This window comes from Eptesicus fuscus, chromosome 7 (assembly GCF_027574615.1).
Source record: "Eptesicus fuscus isolate TK198812 chromosome 7, DD_ASM_mEF_20220401, whole genome shotgun sequence".
Lineage (NCBI taxonomy): Eukaryota > Metazoa > Chordata > Mammalia > Chiroptera > Vespertilionidae > Eptesicus > Eptesicus fuscus.
In genome coordinates, this window is record NC_072479.1 from 94,359,869 (window position 1) to 94,382,003 (window position 22,135).

At 40.2% G+C, this 22,135-nt stretch overlaps 1 long non-coding RNA gene across 1 annotated transcript; it reads right to left on the reverse strand.

Annotated features, from left to right (window-relative positions):
• Positions 1-1,099: 1,099 nt before the first annotated feature.
• LOC129149693 (uncharacterized) lies at positions 1,100-21,134 on the reverse strand. Its single transcript, XR_008556539.1, has 3 exons — positions 21,042-21,134; positions 3,786-3,855; positions 1,100-1,128 (listed from the first exon to the last, which is right to left on the reverse strand). It is a non-coding gene; the product is annotated as an uncharacterized LOC129149693 (long non-coding RNA).
• Between the last annotated feature and the right edge of the window lie 1,001 nt (positions 21,135-22,135).

Below are 22,135 nucleotides of genomic sequence, written 5' to 3' on the forward strand. Positions count from 1 at the left end.
TGATTATTTTTCCATCTTAGAATAAGAAGGTAGACCCAATTTATTTTCAAAATATCTTCTATCCATTTAAAGGGATATTAATTAAAATGCAATGACTAGTGATGAGAAAGTGTTGTAAGATCTCACCAAGTGACACCAAGAGTTTACAAAACCTTGAATTTTACTTTAAATGAACCAACATGACTTGCACATTGATACTTGCATTATGTATCCAATGGAAAGGAAATTTCACACATATACCTATATATGAAATTCCTCTAGTTATGATTTAACAAATCAGTAACACTAATAAAAATTATAATTACTGATATCCAATCAATTTGGATGCATTAAATTTTGTTTATGTTAAAAATTCAAGGGTATTATACAGTGTGGGGAGATTTTTTTCCTAATAGTTAATCCAGATAACTTCCTACATGCACACTTTAATCTTAGTACTAGAGTATAGAGAAATATCTAATATGGCATGAGACTCTATTCATTCAGAAAAGAAATGACAGACCATCCCATTCCATATATTGGTAAAATTCCCTTCTTGACCAGTTTTCAGTCAGGCTCTTTGGAGCTCTCTTTTTGAGAGCTTTTATGTCCTCCTTTGCAGAGTCTAGTTCTAATAAGAATCCCACTAAGTCAGTTTAACCAGAGTCCTACACTCTATATTTGATCACTGTCAATATCTGATAGGGTTCCTTATGCTCTACCATACCCTAGGTGATGTCTTGCCTGCTTTCAATAAGAATTGTGTTAGCTCATGTTAGCTATTAGTGCCCTTATGACTAATGTTCCCTCTTAGTAATTTCCCATCCACTGACCATTCCCCTCACCCTGTTCCTTGGCTACTAACTTTCTTTGTTGTATTTACATAATACAACAAAGTTGTATTAAGGCCAAACTCTCTTCCCTGCTACAAAACCTTACTATAACAGCTCCCCTTAAAATCTTCTTTATTGGTCTTATAATTTTCTAACACTGTAAACTCTATAAATGGTCTACCTGTGGTCTCCTTTGTTCTTCTAACATGGGGTTGGTGGTTGTAAAACTCAACGTCATCCTGATCCCAACTTAAAAATGTGATGTAAAGTCCATTTATGCATAAGCCCAATCCTCAGGGATGCATCTAATAAGCCACTGGAAAGAACAGTTCAAAAGAAGAAATGTTTCAAAGCTCATCTTGGCCAAGAATTGGTGAGTTAGAAATTTTAAAATGTGCATGCCCCAAAAATTGGGTGCCCATCTTCTCCATAGTGAGAATGAAACTCCAGGGGCACCACTCTCTTTGGCCTGGTGTGCCAAAGAGAGTGGCATGAAGTTCAGGAATTCACCAATTTTTAGAATCCAAAGGGGGGGAAATGGAGTCATTCCTTTTTGTACTCCATTCTCATCCTCCTCAGGTGAATCCTGAGAATAGTGATAAAGGCAATGGATCATTGCATAGTTCTTCCTGTTGGATGTGTGACAGTGAAAGAGAGAGAGGGCAGTGTTTATCAGTTGACTCTGACCTGGCATATCTTTTCAATGCTGATCTATGGCAAAGTGACCGGACAATGCCACAAGTCAAGTAGATGATTGAGTCAGCCGGTTAATAAATACATACTGAGACTCCAGGCAGGATAAAGCAGCCAAGATAACTGTAGTTATCACATTTTCCCATCATTAAATGACCACCTTAAACCAGCACACTGGACACTTATCCTCTATTGAGACCACTTAACTTGCTTGCCACCACTCCACATGTCAGATGCCTGATGTCCTTTAGTCTTCACCAACCACTGTCGTATTTCCCTTTCTCCACTCCCTTCCCTACATCCTATATTATCCCTTACCTCCTTCACTTAGGACTACCTCTTGGAAACACTGGCTTCCCTGTTTTCTCCCCTCTTGGGTAATACACTCTTGGGGATCAGGTAAATATTTTCAAATACACCTTGTGTACAAAATGGCTGATCCCATGTGTTTTAGTGTTAGAATACCCACATTTATAGCCTTTACTCTGTGATTTACCTCTGTGCCCTTGGGTAAGTTGCTTAGTATATCTAAGTCTCGGCTTCTCATCTTTAAAATAGAGAAAACAACCTTATTTTAGGTTTGTTGTATCAATGAGATAATAATGCACAGAGGGGGTGAGCAGAGTGCCTGGCATAGAGCAAATGTCAACAATTAACGAGGCCACAACTCACATATCTGACCCCAGTTTATGGCCTCCACATGTGTCCTTTAACTCTTAGAACAACTTTTTGTGGTATCATTGTCCTCCTCATTTTGCAATGAGGAAACTGAGGCACACAGAGCTATAGAACATGCTCGAGATTTTGAAGCCAGTAATGGCAGAACTAGGATTTGAAACCAGGCTCTGTAGTCCCAAAATCTGTGCTCTGAGCCTCAAGGATGTACAACCTCCAAAGTCTAGTCTGGTAACCACATGGGAATATGACACGCAATGTTTTTAGGACTTGAATGCCAATAAGAAACTGCCACTATTTACTTTGGCAAATGACATCCCTGTGAGCAACGACTATTCAAAATCTCCTGCACTTGAGGTGGACACAGAGAGGCCTAATTTCTAAGAGCAGCTGAGGTCCAGTGGTAGCTACTGGAGGGCAGTATGCATAAGGACAGCAATACAAAACTCCTTCCCACTTGTTCCGCTTTAGTTCATCATTCAGCAAGTTTGCAGGTGTGTGTCCTGAGCTATACAGAGTACCCTCTATTGGAATAGCACCTGCCTGAACTGTACGTTGTAAGTAAAGGCAAATGGGAGACACACTTCTCGAAAGCACCGTTGGATGGACTTTCATGAACAGTTTCACAGTATGATGGTGACTCCCAGGAAGGAAACAAATACAGGGGACTGGTCCCTAGAAAATCAAGCTGCATAATATGAGCTTCTGACCCAACATGCCCCCGATGTTTGTCGAGATGCCTCTATTCTGGAGATAAATGGGCCTCCTCAAAGAGGGAAGCAGGAAGCTCTCCACAATCAAACGCAGGTTAGGGCCTTTTGGATCAAAAGTTAACCCAAAGCATCTATTCCACAGCTACCAAAGGGAAAAACAGCCCCTCTCCCTGACAGTCTCCCTCCTGATTCCTGTTTTCCAAAGGACTGAAGAAAGGTAAGGACCGCCAAGGAGTTAAAGCTGTCTCAATAATTTTTGGAGACAAAGCTTGAGAAATGGTCAAGCAGTTCCCAAAGGGGGAAGAAATAGCTTTTACATCATAGAACTGCCACCAGGAGCCTTCCAAGGACACTCAAACCCTGCTGAAAATCTGACCTCCTTCTACAAGCAATCAGATAATACGACTCCTTTAAGCAGCACAGAATGGTTAAATTCATCACCATAATTTAATTGTACAGGTTATTAAAGATCAGTTCGCCTCCCCTCTTTCTCCAGTGCTGCTTTTGTGTATTAAATTCAGACTAATCACATTGGGGATTCCAAAAGTACTGTATTAGTCATCCCCATCCCTTTTAATTTGTTTAATGGCCTCCTGTGTGTGTGTGTGTGTGTGTGTGTGTGTGTGTGTGTGTGTGTGTGTTCTGACCGGCTGTACATCGCTTTAGCCTCGTGGTGACATGTAAATAAAGACTGGATAGGGAAACTTTTGCAGAAAAGAATAAAGTGTGCCTGCATTCTAAAGTTACATTTGATGTTTGAGTAATTCATGGGACGTGTCCTGCAAGCCACGGCGCTTATTATTTCTGCTTAGCGGTCTGCAGACCCAGGAGAAGAGAGAGGGCGAAGAAAGGGAGGAAGGAAGAAAGAAAGGGAGCCTGAATTTACACTCACAGCTTCAAAAGCCCTTTTGTACTCAGCCAACTTCTCCTGCCTGAAGATGCAGTATTTGCCAAAAAGTCGCCTGCAAGAAAGCACACAACACAACAAAAGTATAAAACAGCCCATTAAAGGCCTCCTTCTCTGCCCACCCCCACCTTCTTTTAATATTTTTTTTTCTTTCAATGTGAAAGACATATTTTTAGAAAGTGGCTCTCAGAGCCCGACAATGCTGACCAGGATTAGAAAACATTCATCTCGTTAGTGAGGTTTGGAGCCCGATGGGGCTGTGTGGGGCAATTGTCTTTTCACCTGGCCCGGGCCACCGAGTCCACGTGAGCTGAGAATAGGAGTTATTTAGCATGTAGAACCCGTCGGAGAGCGCGCTCCTTGGAGCGGTGGTCTGAGGGAGTGAGAATGGCTGTCTTGTTTGGATTGTTGTTTTTAGCTGCTCTTACACATTCAGACTTTCTGTCCATTCAGCCAGAGAGGCCACGTGTCCAAAACCTGAAAGGGGCTAGTGCTGTAGAGCAACTTGGTTAAACTTGCCTTTTTATATGTGGGATTTTCCATGTGGTCAATTTTTCTCTGGCCAGTTTAAGGATTTTCTCAAATGGGAATATTTTTAAATGTTTATATTTTCACATGGATGTTAAAATACCAGCATAGGTTGGCAGGGGGAGGGGGTAGGGAAAAGGAGAAAGTAGAAATAAACAAAGAGGGATCAGTAACTTCTCCCATCCCAGGCTGTGTGGACACCTGCTGAAATGTCACAAGTCTAGTGAAATGACTGGTTGAATGTTTGGGTCTCCTTGATGCCAACTGGCTGACTTTCCCCATGAACTGACCAGTTGTTTGGGCATTTTTCAGGAACAACTCTGGTTCAATCTGAATTATTTAGACGTAATTATCCCATTGGTGGCTTATCAAGGCCTGCGTTTTCTTTCTATTTCCTTCCTGGGCACCTGCTTTTTAAAACCCATTTTAATACTAATTAATTCCCCCAACCTGGGGAAGGGTAGTTCAGTTTACTTCAACAAACATTTGTTGAATGTTTGTCATGTGCCAAGTATTCCACTAGCTGCCAGAGATAGAAAGAGAAAGAGAAGTGGTTGGTGTCCCTAACGATTTGAGGATTTAATAGAGAAAGACATGATTTCAAAGCAATGCTACAAAAAGAAACCCAAAGTGGTTTGGGACACTGGGGGAGCCTCTAGCACAGTTTGGGGCTCTCAAGAATGGTTTTTCAAGAAGGTGAAGATTGGGCTGAGTTTTAAAGAATATAGAGGAATAAACAAGTTAACCAAGAGTGAGAAAAGAATCGGGAACTAGGAACCCCATGAGGAAAGTCAAAGAAGCATAACTCAGTGGGCTTAGCAATTCAGTAGAACTGAAGCATAAAATCTGAGGACAGAACAAGGTGATGGGTCGGGAAACAGGATTGGGAACCAAGGCTTGATGGATCCAGCCTCCACCTGAGAGCATCTGTCCTTCATCTCAAGGGCATAAGGGAGCCACTGGAACAGTGGTTCTCAACCTTTCTAATGCCGCGACCCTTTAATACAGTTCCTCATGTTGTTTTGACCCCCAACCATAAAATTATTTTCATTGCTACTTCATAACTGTAATTTTGCTACTGTTAATGAATCGTAATGGAAACATCTGTGTTTTCCGATGGTCTTAGGCGACCCTGCTAGCGGTTCTCAACCTGTGGGTTGCGGCCCACAGGTTGAGAACCGCTGCTGTAGAGCCTAAGACCATCGGAAAACACAGATGTTTCCATTACAATTCATTAACAGTAGCAAAATTACAGTTATGAAGTAGCAATGAAAATAATTTTATGGTTGGGGGTCAAAACCCATGAGGAACTGTATTAAAGGGTCGCGGCATTAGAAAGGTTGAGAACCACTGCACTGAAAGGTTAAGTTAAGGGTGTAAGGGGATGAGCTCTGAATTCATCACATCTTTGGGTCAATGGATTTGAAGACTGGATATGGGGGACTAGTTAGTGAATGATTAAAACCTTTCAGGGGAAGGAAACCATGACATTCAGAATTAGGGATTTGGTGATGAGGTTGTGGAAAAAGTGTAGGGCAGGGAAAATTAAGAGGAGTAGGAGAGAGGAGAGGCTAGGATAATTCCAAGATTTCTGGCATAGATTGGTGGCAGTGCTGTTGACCTATAGAGGACTCCCAAGGAAGATGGTTTGGGGATAGAGGAGGGGAGATAAAGCAAACAGGGAATGTGTTGAGCTCCAATGCCTACTTGCCCAGTTAGTTAGGAGGGCAGTCAGACAAGAGGTCAATGAGCTTCCAAAAGCCTTTGACTTAAACCATGTATTCCCCCCCCACCCCACCCCCAGTGAGGCCAACATCTCCCCTAAGAGAGTGAAAATGTATTCTTGGAGGTAGGGGGTGTTGCAAAAGCACTTAAGTATTATTAGGTGGTTTCTACAGGAGGATTCCTCTCCTATTATTCTTTTTTTTTTTTTTATCTTATGGACACTGAGAGTTACATGGCTGATCTGTTTTCCCTCTTTGGGCTTCTGAAAAAGCAAAAGCCAGACTTTTTCACCACCAGTACAGCAAGTAGAGGGGACCCAAACTACATGTCACTATTAGCCTTGTTCTTACTTCTATTTTATGTCCTTAAATAAAAAGCAAGCCAGGGCCTTTGCATTAATGGGACTTTAAGGGACTTGTAAATGAGGTTAAGGCATTATGTTATCTTGAAGTTACCAGCTGAGCAGGGATTAGTTATCTGATTGACCCATCCTAGTTTAGGGCAGAGCTGCAAAGAAACAGATATGAAATACATTCTGAAGAAAATAGCAAGGGGATGAGCAGAACAAGAATGATTAGGTCAAGAGACCATGCTCTACTCAGTTCTACACATTGAGTTCTGTAGAGATGCTCAAATGTGGTATTGGGGTCAGTAATAAGACTCTTATTAGTAACTAGAGGCCCAGTGCATGAAATTCGTGCATGGGGCGGGGGGTCCCTCAGCCCAGCTTGCACCCTCTCCAATCTGGGACCCCCTTGAGGGATGTCCGACTGCCCGTTTAGGCCCGATCCCACTGGGCCCAAACAGGCGATCGGACATCCTTCTCACAATCCAGGACTGCTGGCTCCCAACTGCCCTCCCCTACAGGCCTGGTCCCCCCCAACTGCCCTCCCCTGCAGGCCTGGATCCCCCCAACTGCCCTACCCTGCAGGCCTGGTCCCCCCCAATTGCCCTCCCCTGCAGGCCTGGTCCCCCACAACTGTCCTCTTCTGCAGGCCTGGCCCCCCCCAACTGCCCTACCCTGCAGTCCTGGGCCCCCCCAATTGCCCTCCCCTGCTGACCTGGTCTCCCCCAATTGCCCTCCTCTGCCAGCCCGGTCACCACTAACTGCCCTCCCTGCTGGCCTGATCGCCCACAACTGCCCTCCCCTGCAGGCCTGGTCCCCCCCCAACTGTCCTCCCCTGCAGGCCTAGGTCCCTCCACCTCAACTGCCCTCCCTTGCTGGCCTAGTCTCCCCCAGTGGCCCTCCTCTGCCGGCCTGGTCACTCCCAACAGCCCTCCTCTGCTGGCCTGGTCACACCTAACTTCCCACAACTGCCCTCCTCTGCAGGCCATCTTGTGGCAGTCATTTGTGTCCACACGGGGGCAGCCATCTTTGACCACATGGGCGTGGCCATCTTGTGTCTTGGAGTGATGGTCAATTTGCATATTACTCTTTTATTAGATAGGATTATTTCTGACCCCGATACCACCTTTGAGCATCTTTGCAGAATAAGATCCAGTGTTAATATCCTGGTTGGGATATTGTATTGTTTCACAAAATGTTACTATTGGGGAAAAATGGATAAAAGTTACAGGGTATCTCTCTGTATTATTTGTTACAACTTCATTTGAACCTACAATTTTGTCAATAAAAATTCCAATTAAAAAAAAGATGTGTTTGCACAGAGAAAATTACATGTGAAGACATAGCAAGAAGGTGGCCATCTGCAAGCCAAGAAGAGAAACCTCATATGACTCCAACCCTGCCATCACCTTAATCTAAGATTTTCACTCTCCAAAACTGTAAGAAAATACATTTCTGTTATTTATGTTACCCAGTCTGTGGTATTTTGTAATGGTAGCCTAGAAAACTAAGACAATAAATAAATATTTGAGACAGCATTGGTGATGAAATCCCTCCTTCAGTTGGCCAACCCAGCCAGATGTACAAGTCCAACTCCAGTTCTGTAGGCCTCCACCATCTTCAATTCATGCCTACATTCTTAGCCCTGGGAGATGCATGGGGAAAGGGGAATTAGCAGTTTGGAATATGCTAGGGTCAGATGGCCTTACTAATGTCCAGTGAGATGGCTCTAAGGAACTGCTGGGAGCCACTGCCCTAAGTGGCATAGCTCTTAAAAGGTTATGGATGAACCCTAAAACTCTCAACCTCCTTAAATAAAGCCATCAGCCCATAAACTCATCTAAACCCTTTGGATCTGTTCATTTTTCCAGATTATATCTGACAGATTTTCTTTGCTCCCTCCTGCTAAGAGTTAATTTTTTCCCTTTTGACTATTCTAATGATCACAGCCTGGGATGGAAGATATGGGGGTATCTCCTGAAAAGAGATTTCAACTTTAAAAACTTAGCTGAATTTTAATAGCATTTGTACATCCTTGAAGGTTGATTTCTATTTTCTGTTTAAATGATTAGTACTATTTCCTTGTGAATTTAATGATCAAAACTAAATCAAACAAACAAAAAGTCCTGAAGTTAAAATAAAGGTAAATTCATCTCCTTGCCAAACAACAAACAAACAAAAACACTTTTCTCCTTCCAGGTAGCCAAAATACTTTTTAAAAGGAAAGAATAGCAGAAGATGCCTTATACAGAACTAAATGGCAGCATATTTCACAAGGTATCAGAATCTAAACTACTTATGCAAGCTTAGGTTAACATATTTTACAAGACACAAAGAAAGCTCTAACCAAAAGAAAACAAATTGATAAATTTTGGTTGTTGTAACATTAGGAACTTCTGAGTCATCGTTAAGACAGCTTTTATGGGTTATCTTTTTTAAAATAACTTTTAAAAAAATTCTTTATTGTTTAATACGATTTATCTTTGAGGGGCAAATGAAGTGCTCTTATTGGGAAGGATCATTTAGGGACTTCTGAAATACAGCAATGCTCTATTTTTAGAACTGGGTGGCAGTTGGGCATACACCCTTTACAATAATTAAGCTGTACATCCACTTTGTCATGATTTTTTTTCTGTAAGTGTTATATTTCACACACTTGAAAAGTGACTTTTATTCTTCTTGAAGGAAGGAACAAATTTATTTCTCATTTGAAATGAAGGGTAATATTTGAGAAGTTTCTCCTGGGTTCTTTGGGGTTTTTTCCCTCCTTTTTCACACTACTATTCAGCTGTGACACTTGTACCTTTCAACCAGTCAAGTTGGAATTTCACATTCATCAGCCGTGTTCTGACGGTCCTGGAGCCTTCTCTGCATGGGAGTATCTCCATCAGGTCTCATAGCCAGAAGTGCTGCCTCCCATGGCCACTGAATAAAACCAGAGACTCCCTTGTATTTCATATGGGGAAACTGAGGCCTGCTAGAGATCGTCTATGGTGCCTCCAAGCAGTCTGGTTTCCTTCCTGTGGAATGTTTACCTCCCACCCCCCATTGACGTAAAGTTAGCTCTGGGACATGCAATGTCCCAGACAGAGGCTGCTCCATCCACCTGGGTTGCCAGCACAGAGCAGGGCTGATCCATGATGGACACTGTCTTAGTCATCAGCTCAGACTGCTGGAATAAATACCAGAGACTGGGTGCCTTTAACAACAAACATTTATTTCTCACAGTTCCAGGGGCTGGAAAGTCCAAGATCAAGGCATATTCAATGTCTGGTTAGAGCTCTCTTCCTGGTTTGCAGATGGCTGTCTTCTGGTTATATCCTCACATGGCAAAGAAAGAGTGAGCTCTGGTCTCTTCATCTCCTTACAAGGTCACTAATTTCACCATTGCGATCCCAACCTCATGACCTCATCCACACCTAATTACATCCAAATACCATCATATAGGGGGTTAGAGCCTCAACCCTCAATGTGATGGATTTGAGGTGGAGGGGACACAAACATTCAATCCATAGCATGGCCAACAAATCAACCTTTGTTGTTGCAAATCACTGAAATTTTAGAGATATCTGTTTTCGAGGCATAACCCAGACTATTCTGACTACCGAGTCCTAGCAAGGGACCCTGAAATCCCAAGCACCAAAGGAAAATATCTGAGCAATTGCACAGGTTCTCGTGCAATAGACTTTTCAGAAGCCACACCACCTCCCTTCCTTCTTATGTTCAAACGCATGCACATACACAGACATAATAGCCATCACTGATAAACAGACACCACTTCCAAGTTAAGCTTTTCTGGATAAAAGAAAAACAAAAAACAACACCCAAGAGGAGAAAACTTTATATAAAATGACAGCATTGGATTTGATCTTACTTAAAAACAACTCTGCTTTGAAGAGCTCATCATAACCCCTCTGTAACCAAGCTGAGAAATTTCGATTAAGCCACACTTCTTGCTCTGACACCTGAAAATGGCCTGGCACTGCTGTATAAAGCCAGAGCCTGCCTTTTCATCTGGGTCTATCACTTAAAACAGTTCCTTGGCGCAGCTGAGGCATCTCCTTAATATCCAGCGTTCCCTACCACTAGGACAACATCAAAAGCGAAGAACAGAGAGAGATTTTCATCCCTGGTACTCATAGGCAAGCTTAACAGAGAATGAAAGAATTGCTTGTGGGCTGCATCTTTAACTTGCTTGAACTCCATGAGGAGACAGCTGGCAAAACTTGATCAAATCAAATCTCAGAGGCTGCAACAGGGCCACATCAGGCCAGCGTGGAAAAGCTTTTGTTTTAGCTTATCACCTCATTCTGTCACTCATACTTCCTCAGTCCACCCCTAAATCCTCCAGGATTTATTGCAGATGTAGCAAGCTTGCTGGAAATAATGGTACAAGCGAAGAGGCTAGTCGGCTATCGACTCCAAGCTCTGGGTAATACCAATGGGAAATTATTTGCACAAAAGGTGCGCTGGGCTGACAAATGAAGAGAGGGCTGGCCCATTGAAGATGCTAGGACTTAGACAAAGCGAGCACACTAATACCAAGCCACTAGCTTTATCTGATTCCATGCTGGGGCTGATGACTCCCCACACACCCCTTTGAGCCTCCCCCACCCACTCACACTTTTTCGTGAAAGACACAGGTTGCTTTCTTTGGTGTGCAGTGTACCATGAAATGGTAATCTAGGGAATTACTACGTTTAAATAAACCACAAAGTGTTTTTCTGCCCCACAATAAACAACTTTCAGATCTGCAACACATTTGATTTTACAATGATGACTAAAGAAAAACGTAACGGAGGAAAGCATGAAATTATGACAAAGGGAACTGAAAACTGATTTTTTTTTTCCTAGAGAGCAATTGTTTTAGTCTATCTTAGACACGTTTTTCTTGGACACTGGTCAGACTTGATTTAGGAAATCATTCAGAACAATAGCAATTCCACTCTGCACCCATGTTTTTGCAAAAGAAAATGTGTATTTACTTTCCCACTTAAATCTGCACGCAGGCCCATTTTGGGGTGACTTCTTGCATTTGTGTTTGTTGTTTTGCTCCATCACTCTCCCTTGAAGCAGGTGGTGATGCTGGATTCTGTGTGATGTAAAATGGGCTTAGTGTTCTCATTAGAAAAGCCCTCAGCTCTTAAAGTAAGGAAGAATTATCCTCAAGGAGAGAGTTTCTCCCCTTTTTCTAATCTCCTCATTTTAATAGAAACAAAGTGAAATTCTTTTTATCTGAGTCCCAATTAACTGTTAATGCTTCCAACTGATTTAGTCAAGATGGACCGGTCCTTTCGTTTCCTTTCCACGGTCCTTTTCTTTGGCAATAGAGTGAAATATGTCCTTTGTATTTGATTTTTTTCACTTCACATTCTACTTTTGAGACTGATCCACGTGGTTGTGCATATTAACAATTTAGTCTTTTTTATTGCTAAAAAGTATTTCATAGTATAGATACACCAGGTTTTTAATTCATTCATCAGTTAATGACCTGTTTGTTTCTAGATTTTGGATTTTATGAATAATACTGCTAGGAATATTTGCATACATTCTTTGTATGAACATACACCTTAATTTCTCTTAGATAATATTTAAGAATGAGATTTGCAGGTTATATGGAAGGTATGTGTTTAACTTTATAAGAGAATTGTCAAAAGTCTTTACCAAAGCGACTGTATCATTATGTACTACTACTAACGATATATGACAGTTTCAGTGGTTCACCAACTCTTAGTATTGTCAGTCTTTTTACTCTAAATATTCTAGTGAGTATATAGTAGTATGTTATTGTAGTTTTAATTTAGTATTTTCCTAATGACTGAGCATATTTTCATGTGCTTATTAGCCAACTATAGATCTTCTTTTATCAAGTGTCTGTTCAAATCTTTTGCCCATTATTATTGGGGTGTCTGTCTTCTTATTATTTGTTTTAGCCAGTTGTTTCTATATTTTGGATAGAAGCTACAGCAGCCAGCCTTAAGATGGTCTCCATGTTTCTTACTTCCTAGAATTCAGAAGCTTGTGTAAGCTTCTTGCACAGTGGTTTGGGGTTGGTTTGTGAGACTAATAACATGTAGCAAAAGCAATGGTATGTGTATTAGTCAACTCTCGCTACCATAACAAAATACCATAGACTGAGTGGCTTAAACAACAGAAATTAATTTTCTCATAGTTCTAGAGGCTAGAAATTCAAGATCAGGAGGCCAACATAATTGGATTCCGGTGATGGTTTTCTTGGTGGCTTGTAGGTTGCTGCCTCTCACTATGTAAAAACATGGCCTTTCCTTGGTGCATGAGTGTGGGGAGCAATCTTTCTCTTTCTTCCTTTCTTCTAAGGACACCGTCCTATTGAATTAAGACCCCTGCCTTATAACCTCATTTAACCTTAATTGCCTCCTAAAAACCCTATCTCCAAATATGGTCACATTGGGAATTAGAATTTTAACCAGTAAATTTTGGGTGGTGATATAACTCAGCCCATAGTAGCATGTCACTACTAAGATTAAGCTGTGAAAACTGGTTTCCTTCTTGGGTTTTCTTTTTTCTCTGAGAGAGAAGTCAGCTGTCAGACACCCATGAAAATGCCCATGTGCTGAGGAATGGAGATTCTAGCCAGCAGGTAGGGAGGAACAGAGGTCTGCCATCAACCACGTTTTCTTCTGGAAATGCAATTGTTTTTTGTTTTTTCATTCTTTCTTTAAAAAAATATATCTTTATTGATTTCAGAGAGGAAGAGAGAGAAACATCAAGGATGAGAGAGAATCATTGATTGGCTGCCTCCTACACATGCCACACATGTGCTCTGATTGGGAATCCAACAGCGACCTCCTGCTTCATAGGTTGACACTCAACCACTGAGCCACAGAGGCCGGGCTGGGAATTCAATAGTTTTAACTCTTACAATTAAGCATTTGGTTCATTTTGAATTGAATTTTGTGCATGGTGTGAGGCAGGGGTTAATGTTTATTATATATTATATATTTATTTTTTCCATACAGATAACTATTTGTGACTTTTCTCCATGAATTCCTTGGGAACATTGACCATATTGTGTGCCTCTATTTCTGTACTCTATTCTGTTCCACTTATCTATATGTCTGACCTTACGCCAATACCACACTGTCCTGATTTCCTTAGCTTTGTAATAAGCATTGAAATCAGGTAGAATAAGCCCTCCAATCTTATGCTTTTCAAGACTATTTTGGATATTCTAAAGGCTTTGCTTTTTTTATACATCTTGGAATCAACCTGCCAATTTATTTTTTTAAAGGCACACTAGGATTATAATTTGGATTGCTTTTCATCTATATATCAATTTGAGGAAAATTATCATCTTAACAATATTGGGTTTCTTTTTTCTTGGTTTATAGTTTAAAATGTTTATGTGAAAGAGTATTTGACCTGTTTTCTAAACATAATTTTAATGTCATTATTATCCACCAAATTTAATAATTATTCCTTAATATCATCAAATATCTGGCTAGTGTTCATATTTATTTGATTGCTTTATAAATGTGCTTCTCCTTCTTGTACAGTTTATTTGTTCAAACTGGGACCTAAGGGTGTTCCATACAATGCAAAAGGCTGATAGATTTATTTTCTCTTTTAATTTCATGCCCTTCCTTTATTTTTTTCTTATAATGTTTTTAATGTTGTCAAAGAAACAAGTTATTTGTTCTGTAATGTCTCAAATAGGTTTGAGACTAAGTTTTGCTGACTGCATCTCTCTGGTGTTGTTGAATGTGTTCTTAGTCCTCGATAGTTCTTTTAAATTGGTTGACCAGATTCAGGTTCAGTTTTGGGAAAGAAGACAGGACTGTTTCATGGATGGTGTTGTGTACATCCAGCAGACCACAAAATTTCATGAGTCTCAGTTTCCATGGGTTGATTTAAAACACATGAGCCAATAAAAGATACACCAAATTATTTCTTTTTTTTTAAATATATTTTATTGATTTTCTACAGAGAGGAAAGGAGAGGGATAGAGAGCCAGAAACATCGGTGAGAGAGAAACATCGACCAGCTGCCTCCTTCACACCCCCCACCAGGGATGTGCCCGCAACCAATGTACATGCCCTTGACCGGAATTGAACCTGGGACCCCTCAGTCCGCAGACCAACGCTCTATCCACTGAGCCAAACCGGTTTCGGCTATACCAAATTATTTCTAAGTCCTGTCCATATGCCAATAATCACATGAGAGGATGATGATCATGACATCAATGACGGAAAGAATAACTAACACTCATTAAGCATTTCTTTAACAGGGCCCAGCACTGTTATTAGCATTTATATATAACATCTCATTTAATACTCAGGTGAACTTAAGCCACACAACTGGTAAATTGTAATATTTGAACTTGGACTCATACAATTTGACCAAGCAGCTGGTATTCTGAACAACTGCACCAGAGCTGCCATGACTAGATGCTTAGGGTTTAGAATATTAATTTTCCCTAATATCACAGAACATAAAGAGAAAAATCACATTGTACAATCGATTGGTACAAAACGGTAGCCTCTCTCTCTCTCTCTCTCTCTCTCTCTCTCTCTCTCTCTCTCTCTCTCTCTTTCTCTCTCACTATTGGTCCTGTAATGATGACGTAGTGGCTATAGAAGATGCTTCATAAAGGCTTGTTGACTGATAACTAACTTTGTGATAGAGAAGCCACAACATGTACCAATGATATAAACATGCCCCTTTCCAAAATACTGACAAATGCAGTTTCTACTGGCTTGATACTGCTTCATTTCAGCCCTAAAGCTCAGTTCCTCACACACACAGGTCTAGTTTACCTAGTAAGTGGCATTCTATATTTAACAAACTGGTCTGACAAACTGTTACTCAGAAAAATGTACCCTGATTAACAAGAATGCTGATGTAAGAACATATCAAAATTAAGCTCAAAGAAGAGCATGTGCTCTCCAAGGAGAAAAAAATGAATAGTCTAATGGATGAGTAATAATCACTAATCAATCAAAAAGCTGTAATCCCTAAAGATTCATTCTCTTTCCATCTCTCTCTCTACGTCTAAGCACTGCCCATGAAAGGCAGTAATTCTGGATGAGCGTCTAGAACCAATGTCCTTTAGGTCTTGCCTAAAGGTCTGGATTTAAGTGTAGGTGGTGCACAGAGTAAGATACCCATTTAACTGCCTAAATAAGTGCCCCCTCCAACCAATCTCCACCTACCACAAAGCTGATGTTTGCATGTACACTCTGAAGTAGGGTGAAAACTCCCAAGCCTTGGAACACAGGACTCAAATGGGAAAGTGGAAATTAGAGTTTTTGGACATGTTGGTTGGGAAAGGAAGACTGACATGCGGTTGGAACTGTCTCCACTGGACATTTCTAAATTTTGTAAGAAGATAACTATCTCAACAGCCTCCCTCTGAGAGAGGAGGTAATAAAGAGACTTAGTTCTTCCACTCCCTGTGTTATGGGCTGAATTGTTTCTCTCCAAGCCCCAAATTAATATGTTGAAGCCTTAACCCACAGTATGTTAGAATGTAACTGTATTTGGAGATAAGGTCTTTAAAAGAGATGATTAAGTTAAATAAGATCATAAGGTAATTATATTGGCTATAATCCAATATAATGGTGTCCTTATAAGAAGAAATTTATACAGAAACTTACAAGCACACAGAGGTAAGACTGTAGGAAAAACACGGGGAGAAGATGGCCATCAACAAGCCAAGGAGGGAGGCTTCAGGAGAAACCAACCCTGCCAACAACTTTGTCTTGAACTTCTAACCTCCAGAACTGTTGTTGTTTAATTAAAGTATTATTTAAGTAAGACACCTAGTCTGTGGTACTTTGTTATGGCAGCTCTAGCAAACTAACACACCACCCACCCTTCCAAAGTGGTAAAATGGTGTTGAAATAACCTCTTGATGGGAGAGTTCTCCCACTTGTGCTTAAGTTCACAGGTCATGGCCTCTGAGCAACAAGAACAGACAGACTCACTGGCATCTTGGCAAAGAAACTAAGACAATTTTCTGTCTCACCTCCTTCCTTCTAATCTGAGCCTTTGCTATGGTTTTGGGCAACACTAATATTGGATTCTAGAAATGTGATTCTTTCTGAGCTAACGGTTGCTCTTGTATGTATACAAAAAAAAAAAATTGACCCACTTGTTAGTTCTAATATCCTTTGTATTTGAACCTATTCCCCCATGAATGCAAACAAAAACAAACAAAACAAAACAAAAAAAAAACCTTCTTAGTGGCTCCTCTGTCCAGAATTCTTCTCTAGAACCCAGTTTTCTCCGGTTCAATGTCACTTCCTCAAAAATGCTTGCTCCAATCCTTAAGATGAAATTAGGCACCTCTGTTAAACATTTTCATTGCACCTTTTATTTTCCTTCATGGGCCTTATGACAATTGGAATTAAGTACTTATTAAATATGATTACATTTCAAATGTCCCTCCTGGTAGACCATAACCTTCTTGAGAGAGTGGGCTGTGTCTATTTTATTCCTCTTGTGTCCCCAGAACTTAGCCTAGTTCCTAGCACACAGTAGGCCCTCAAGACATATTTGTTAAAATCACTAATAAATCAATCCTACCAGATTTGAAAATATATTTTATATCCAGTTTTCCCTTGGATTCAGTTTTACTCAAGGCTAAAAAAATCTAATAAGAACAGAATGTTCCTGACATCTGCAGGAAAAGCTCAGGGGTGATTTCATTTAGGTTAGCCAGGTAACATGCAAGGTGCCCAGTTAAATGTGAATTTAAGAGAAAAAACAAATAATATTTTAGTCTAAGTATGTCCCAAATATTTCAGTCATTATTTTTTTGTTTTTGTTTGCTAAATTTCACATTTATCTGGACATCCCAGGCTTTTATTTGTTAAATCCAGCAAACCTACACTCAGAGTATCTTACTAACAGGAAATAAGAAAGTAAGCCAACAACAGAAGTGAAATGGCCAAGTCCTTAAGAATAGGAACCAGGAGACTCATCTTTGTATCTGCCCCCACCCCAAACACACACACTGTGATGCACACAAGACAGTAGTAAATGGTTTCGAATTGAACTAAAGTTTTAAAATGTCACTGTATTTCCATCCACAAAGGACTACGAAGGGGAAAATATTACTAAAAAATAAAAGAATATATCAATAATTACCTGATTCTAAAGCTGGAAAGAGGTCGGGACCACCTGTCTACTGCCTCATTCCCAGGCAGGGTGGGTGGTGGTGGTGGTGGTGGTGAAAACATAGCCCAGAGTACTCCATGATGGCTTCTCTAATTGGCAGTGACATATCTGAGGCCACAGCCAAATCACCTTAACCTCAGCCCAATGCTCCTTCCACACCCCCACCCTCAAGATATTTCTCACAAAGGCAAACCTTTTCTGTCCTAGATAATTTCACATCTACCTTCTCAACCAGCTGCCCTGGCTGGGTAAGCAAGCAATAGCCACCAAGCTATTATGCATATTCTTTAAAGAAATCCAAGTAAGAGCTTTTTCCTTGTTTAATCTAACAAAGATTACTCGTATAGATGGATGGACCAAAATAATAAGTCAAAAATGAATATAATTGGTCAAACACATTTAAGGCCTTTGCATGAAGCTGCCTTTCATTTGTTGACATATCAGATTATACCGAAGATCTCTTTATACATTTTTTAAAAGGTTGGCAGCTTCCATTCAATAGTGTCACTGAGACAATCCCTTAAGCTGTGTCAAAATGCCAGTTATCCTAGATGCCACCCAGATTTGAATAATTTAGAGAGACAAAACACAGGCAGAAAGAAGGAATCATCTTTTGACTACCGTGGCTTTTAAGGAGGCTGCTTCCCCTACCGCCTCCCTTCTCCCTGAAGCATCTTTTTCTCTCAATCAGTAGTGACAAGTGTCAATCAAGCCTTCTGCGGCTGAAAAAGTGGGAGGAGCGGCCGGTGAAGCCAAGGGGAGGAGAGGGGACAGAAACGTGAGACATTCTGGAACAATTGCTCAAGGAAGATCCCCTGTCAGTGTGTGGTCTGGGGGAAAAAAGTCTTTTCCTTTTTTCCCTTCTAATCTCTAACCGACTATTTACCCCTTTTTTATAAACTTGAATCTCTCTGTTGCTCCAAAGGCTCCAAAACAAATCACTGGCAGCCAGGATTAAGCTGCTTTGTTGCCAACGATTAGCAGGTTTGCTTATAGATTTAACATCTTCAGCAACAGCTGAATGTCAAATGATTCAGGAAATACTAGTCTTATTTTGACCAAAGCCATATGAATGCTTGACATAAACTGGGAGAAGATACCAAAGAAAGAGGATTGCAGAACATTCCACAAGGAAGAGTTTAACATGGACATACTGAGAACGAACTCTATCAACATTTGTATTTTTGTTGTTTTTTATGTAGCCATTGTTTTGAAAAAATGTTACATCCCAGCCAACCCTGTTTCAAAGAAAAAATCTGTAAAACATCTAGTTTAAGTTCAAAACTCTAAGAAATGTTAACTCCAAACACATTAAATATTTTGTAGTTCAAAATCCACATAACATTCATTTATTGAATGCCTACTATGCGCTGGGTATTGTACCAAAATAGAAATAAATATAATCCAGTTCCAGTTTTCAAGAATTTTTTGTTATATTCATGATATACCTATTTTGGCATTTAATTATTTTTGAAAAACCAACAATATAATTGCCTTTGTAACTTTAAGAGCTTAAAGGTGAAGGACTATGCCTTCACCCTCTACTGTACTTCACATTGACCTCCCAATGGTAGCTGTTCAAAGTAGCATCATGGTATAGGGAAAGACACAGATCTTGAGTCAGGGGCGACTCTATTTTGTGATTATGGGCAAACCCCTAATCAGTTTCACTTTCATCTTCATAATGTGAGGGAAAACACTTTTTATCATCCCTCCCAATGCTAATGTCTGTGATTCCTTAACTTGGGGCAAGGAAACTAAACAGCCAGACTTATCAGATTTTAAACACTTGGAGGGCAGGGTCTGTCTATTTTATGGAATCCCAGAGTGAACACAGGGTCTTGCACACTTGAAAGTCAAGCCAAAATCTACATACTTGAAATTCAAGTTAAGAGTCTGTGAAGCATTTTTGTGTATGGTGTAAGTTCGTGGTCTAAGTTTCATTTTTTTTGCATGTATCTGTCCAATTTCCCAACACCAGTTATTGAAGAGACTGTCTTGACTTCATTGTATATTCTTACCTCCTTTGTCAAATATTAATTGAGCATAGTGGTTTGGGATGATTTCTGGGTTCTCTATTCTATTCCATTGGTCTATATGTCTGTTCTTGTGCCAGTACCAGGCAGTTTTGAGAACACTGACTTTGTAATACAGCTTGATATCTGATATTGAGATCACTCCTACTTTGTTCTTCTTTCTCAGGATTGTTGCAGCTATTTGGGGTCTTTTTTATTCCAGATGAATTTTTGGAGAGTTCTTTCTAGGTCTATGAAATATGCCGTTGGCATTTTAATGGGGAGTGCACTGAATTGAAAGATTGCTTTGGGTAGTATGGACATTTTAATGATGTTGATTCTACCAATCCATGAACATGGTATGTTCTTCCATCTGTTGATGTCTTCCTCTATCTCTTTTATTGGTGTCCTGTAGTTTTCCGTGTATAGGTCTTTTACCTCCTTAGTTAAGTTTATTCCTAGGTATCTTAATTTTTTTTGGTGTAATGGTAAATGGGATTGTTTTTTTTTAATCTCTCTTTCTGTAAGTTCACTATTGATGTATAAAAATGCCATAGATTTCTTGGTGTTAATATGTTCATAGCAGCACAATTTACCATAACTAAGATTTGGAAACAGTTTAAGTGCCCATCAGCAGATGAGTGGATTAAAAAATGTGGCACATATACACAATGGAATACTATGCTGCGGTAAAAAAGAAGGAATTCTTACCATTTGCAACAGTATGAATGGAACTGGAGAGCATTATGCTAAACAAAATAAGCTAGTCAGAGAAAGATAAATATCACATGATCTCACTCATTTGTGGAATATAATGAACAGCATAAACTGATGAACAAAAATAGATCCAGAGACAGAGAAACATCGATCAGACCATCAAACCTCAGAGGGAAGGCAGGGGAGGGTGAGGGAAAGGGGGAGAGATCAACCAAAGGGCTTGTATGCATGCATATAAGCCTAACCAATGGACACAGACACCAGGGGAGTGAGGGCATGAGTGGAGGGGGGCAATAGGGGGATAAGGACACATATGTAATAGCTTAATCAATAAAGAAAAAAAAAGAGTCTGTGAAGCAGAAAAGAAAGTAACTCAAGTAGACTTAAACGAAGTCCTAAGGCTCAAGCTATAGAAAAAAACCTAGAGCAGACCCAAGATTACATATGGATATTTTGAGGCAACCAGTAACTGCCAGTGTCCAAAGGACTTTCAGATAAGAGCAGATCATCGCATGAGGGGCTTCTAGGTAAGAAGGTATAGGACGTGAAACCTGGATGAAGGTAAGGCTACAGCCATGGCAGATCAAAATATACTGAGTATATTTTGCCTACAATGACAACTTCTCCCATCTCTGTGTGGATCTTCTTCCTGTAACCCAGCTGGATATCCCACCCTCAATCACTAACACAACAGTGAATTATCCTGTGTGGGGCACAAGGAGGAGGCTAGATCAAGCCCAGGAGCCTTACCTCTCTCGCTTCTCTCTCAGGAATCTTGTTCCATCAACTCTTCTCATTTCTCCAGTAGCTCCAGTCTCTCCCTCTCCTTTGGCTTCTTCCATTTAGCCTGTAAATATCGACCAGTTCTTACATTCATTCATTCATATTATTTGATCCCCTACTACACATAATCTATAAAAATGACTAACCCTCACCCTCAATACCACGTGTCTTTATCACTTTCAGCAGATATCCTTCACTTCCTTCCTAGTAGGATCCAACTCAATGGCAAGAACATGCATCCCTTTCCTCATTATAAGTTCCCCACATCTGCATTCCTGCCTTTTCACTTTGGTATCAAAGGAGGACATTTCTGGCCTTCCTCTATCAGTTAGGATGATTTCAGCATGACTCTCAATAGAAAATTTATTACTTCACATAACAGGAAGTCCAGTGGTGGCCCAAGCTCCAGAAAGAGTATGATCAGGGCTCTGATTGATTTTCTCTGAGATTCTTTCAGTATTTTAAAAACACCAATAGTAACATAATGGCTGTATTTGAGAGAGAGGAATGAATAGAAGGACTAGAACAATATTTTAAAAAGATAAGCAGGGGTTTTCAATTATATTTACAATATTTTATCTCTTTAAGCTGAGTTGTAGGTACTTGAGCAAATATGTATTTTTTAGATTTAATATTTTTGTGAAAAGAAATATATTTAAATGTATTAATAAAATGAACATTCATAATCACATATGACTTGAGTACCTCTGAAGTCTCCTATGTTTCTCTCCCCGTTCATTTTGCTTTTGGACACCCAGAGGAATTAGAATGTTTAAGTATGGGTGTGTTTGAATTTCATGTGATGGAGTAATTCTATATTTCATTTATGACTCTTATTCTTCCATGTCTTGACTATTTTGTCTCAACATTTAAAATATATATTTTTATTGATTTCAGAAAGGAAGGAAGAGGAAGAGAGAGATGAAAACATCAATGATGAGAGAGAATCATTGATTGTCTGCCTCCTACTTGTCTCTCCTCCCCCATTGGGGATTGAGCCTGCAACCTGGGCATGTGCCCTGACCAGGAATTGAACCATGACATCCTGGTTCATAGGTTGA